This window comes from Belonocnema kinseyi, chromosome 5, assembly GCF_010883055.1.
Source record: "Belonocnema kinseyi isolate 2016_QV_RU_SX_M_011 chromosome 5, B_treatae_v1, whole genome shotgun sequence".
In the NCBI taxonomy this organism is placed as follows: Eukaryota; Metazoa; Arthropoda; class Insecta; order Hymenoptera; family Cynipidae; genus Belonocnema; species Belonocnema kinseyi.
The window spans coordinates 93,937,303-93,941,493 of record NC_046661.1 but is presented as its reverse complement, the minus strand read 5'-3'; positions in this window follow the sequence as shown (position 1 = coordinate 93,941,493).

Sequence of the window (4,191 nt, the reverse complement as noted above, 5' to 3'; positions counted from 1 at the left end):
ACAAAAGACGGTATCTTTTCAAAAACAAAAAATCGCATATTAAAAAAACCTCATCCTTCCAGAGCAAAATGGCATTTTTTCAAAAACAAAAAACCACATTTTAAAACACAAACAATCGAACCTATTATAGAAAAAAATACAATATTTTCAATAAAAAATCACATGTTTTAAAAAAAAAACATCTCATCTTTTCTAAAAATAAAAATCGCGGCGCGTCCAAAACAAACTACATCTTAAAAAAAACCGCACCTTTACAAAAAACAAAATTGCATTTTCTATCAAAAACAAAAATCGCAGCTTTTCAAAAAAGAAATATTGCATATTTTTAAAAACGAACAATCGCATCTTTTTAAAAACCAAAAATCACATTTTTTCAACAAAAAAGCGCATTTTTTAAAACACAAATAATCGCATCTATTTAAAAACAAAAACATTTTTTTCAAAAATCAAGCATTTTAAATCTGCTAAAAAGAATCGCATTTTTAAAAATAAAAGATCGCATCTTTTCAAAAACAAAACAAAACACATATTTTATAGACAAAAAATCGCATCTATTTGAAAACAAAAAATTGACTTTTTTACAAAAAGAAAATCCCATCTTTTCAAAAACAAAACATCTGATCTTTTCTAAAGAAATCGTCTTTTTAAAAACAAAAGATCGCATTTTTTCATAAACAAAAATTCGCTTTTTTCAAAATAAAAACTCGCATCTCTTCAAAAACCGAAAATTTCATCTTTTCAAAAACAAGCAATCGAATTTAAAAAAACATAAATTGCATCTTTATTAAAACAAAATCTCATCTTTTCAAAAACAAAAAATAGAATGATCAATTTATCATAATCTGCTTAGCAGCCTTTCATTAAAAATTGAATGAAATATACAAAATTAAATATAATGTTGCATGTTCATGTCACCTGATGATATAGGACATCACAGTACAATTAGTCTTAGTTAAAGGTTTTAATCTGTTATCTTGGCTAATGAAAGTTTCGGAACTTCCTCTATGAATACTGATTACATCTTGAAACTACGAAACATCAAATTCCTCACAGATATTAATGGGAAAACCGTGAGATGTAGGCGAGGCTCATCCATGAATCATTGATCTTTACATAAATCTTAATCGTAGACGCGATTTAAGTCTGAAAGAAGAAAACAAAAACAACCATTGTCTATTTTCTTGAAACTTTGATTAAATTTCAGAAACATTATACAGCTACGCGCTCGGACTTTCTACTTCCCCAGACTTATACACAGAACTTTAAAAATTAAAGGCCAAAGCATCGACAAATGTAATTTGGTGAATGTGAATTCTCTTTTTTTAAAGCTCCTTCGGTTTCAGAGAAAACATTTTCATCATGTATCACGTAGGGTGCCAGATGGCTTAGGGGACCAGATTCCGTAGCCATCAAAAGTTCAATTTTTAAACTTTAAAGAATCTTTAACTAAAAAAGATGAATTTTAAATTAAAAATATAAATTTTCAAGCAAACGTTGAACAATTGATAAATGTAATACTTTAATTTAATTAGTCTAAGAAAATTAATTCTCAAGCAGAAAAACAAAACCTTTGAAACATAATAAAAAATTAATGAATGAGATGAATTTAAAAATAAAACAATTATTTAAAAAAGAAAAAGACTTTCCTTATTATTTTAAATAGTTTGATCAAAGTTACGTTTTATCTAAATTACGTTATTTGATCATTTTAGATGAACATTTACCCCTTTTCCTGACAATGTAACTATTTTCTGGAAAATTCTTTCTGTTTTTTTTTTGTTTGGGAATATTTTTTTAACTAACAATATACTATTGAATTTTTTGTTAAAAATTGAAATTTGTATTGAAAAATTAATCTTTTCTACTTAAACATTAATAAATTTTGTTAATAATTATATTTTTGTATCGAAAATTAATCTTCTTGATTGAAGAGTCAACTATTCGTTAGAAAATTAAACTATACGACTGAAAATTAACTTTTTTGATCAAAATAAAACAATTTTTATGAAAAATTAACTTTTTGTGAAAAATGAACTCGTTTGTTAAAAAATTTAGCCGTTTTCTAGATAATTCGTCTTCTTGGCTTTAAAATTCCACAATTTTGTTAGAGATGTATGTGCATTTTTGAAAATTGAAACTAGTTTGCTGAAAATTAACATTTTTTAAAGATTCATCGTCATGGTTCAAAATTAGAAAATAATTCTGAAGAAATAATAATTCTTCTGAAAAATAATCTTGTGATTAAAAAATAAGTTTTTGAATTAAACACCCTTGTTGAAACTTCATTTGTTTAAGGATTGATTCTTTTAGTTCAAAATTCATCGCTTATATTGAAAAATTAACTAAAAATACAACTATTGCAGTTATGGTTGAAAATTGATTTTTTCTACTTGAAAATTATTTTCTTCTGTTAATAATTATTCGACTTTTTTTTATCGAAAATGAATCTTTTTAATTGCAATTTTATCCTTTTTTATTAAAAATGTAAAGGTTTTGTATCTAAATTAATCTGGTTTGGTTAAGAATTTAAAAATTTGGTAGAAAATTAAACTATTTGTTTGGAAATCATCTTTTTGTATCATTTTTATTATTTGTATGAAAATTTAACTTTTTGGTTGAAAAATAACTTTTTTGTTAAAAAAAAAAAACAGTAACATAGTTTTGCGTTGAAAATTCCACCGTTTTCTGGAAAATTTATCTGTAAGGCTTTGAAATTAAAGAATTCTATTAAAAATGAATGTAATTTGTTGAAATTTTTGTTTAAAGAACATTAATCTTTTATCCGGAAAATTCATCTTTTTCATTGAAAATGCAGCCATTTTGTTATAAATTCTTTTTTTTTTAGTTAAAAATTCAACAGCTTGATTAAAAGTTAAACTCTTTCGTTTAAAAATTATTTGTTTTAAGATTCATAATTTGTTTTTTATTGAGAATTAATTTTTTTAACTGACAATGAAACTATTTAATTCATTACTTAACAAAATTTGCCAAAAATTTAAATAATGTAACTGAAAATTAATTTTCTTCTTCAAATTGAACTATCGTAATGAAAATGAACCTTTCTGACAGAAAATTGACTTTTTTGTTACAAAATTATATTTTCAAGTTGAAAGTTCTATCATTTTCTGGATAATTGACCCTTTTAGTTTTAAAATTCAACAATTTTTTCTAAAATTAATTATTTGGTTGAAAATTTAATTATTTTTTTGGGAATTTGTATTTTTTGATGGAACAGTAATCTTCTTACTGGGAAATTCATATTTTTGTTTGAAAATTCAACTATTTGGTTTAAAGATTATCATGTTTAGTTTCGAATTCAACAGTTTCGTTAAAAGTTCAACCAGTTTTATAAAAATTAAATTTTTTTTAAGCCACACCCTTGATTGAAAATGTAATTATTTCATTTTAAGGAAATTTATCTTCAGGGTTAAGAATGATCTTTTGGGTTCAAGTCTTTTGTTGAAAATTCATTTTATTAAGGTTCATAACCTTAGTTTAAAATTTATCTTTTTTGTTGAATATGTAACTATTCAGTTTAAGATTCGTTTTTTTGTTGGTTGGCAATATTAATCTTTCTGGTCAAAAATTCATTCTTTTTGAATAAAAATGTCACTGTTTGGGTCTAAATTATCTGGTTTAGTTCAGGATTTAACAATTTGGTAGAAAATTAAACTATTTCATATAAAATTAATTTTTTAATTACAAAATCATATTTTTAGGTTGAAAATCCAACCATTGCAATAATAATGCGTTCTTTTGGCTTTAAATTTCAAAAATGTTATTAAAAATTAATGTATTCTTGTTGAATCTCTTTGGTTGACAATTTAAAAGCTTTATTGCAATTTGAACTAGTTTGCTAAAAAATAATTTGCTTTAAAATAATTTGTAGAAAATTAGTTTTCGTTGTTGTTGAGAATTTAGTTTTTTAACTAATAATGTGACCATTTCATATTTCGTTGAAAATCGATCTTTTCTATTTTCGTTGAAAATCGATCTTTTCTATTTTAAAATGCACGTATTATGTTAAAAAAATTTGTTTCTTGGACAAAAAATAATCTTCTTTGTTTGAAAATTAAATCTTGTTCGTTAAAAATGAAATTATTTGGATTTAAAATAATTTAGTTTATTCAGGATTCATCATTTGGAAAGAATTTTGCACTACATACATTTTTCAGGCGAAGGTGGGGGGGG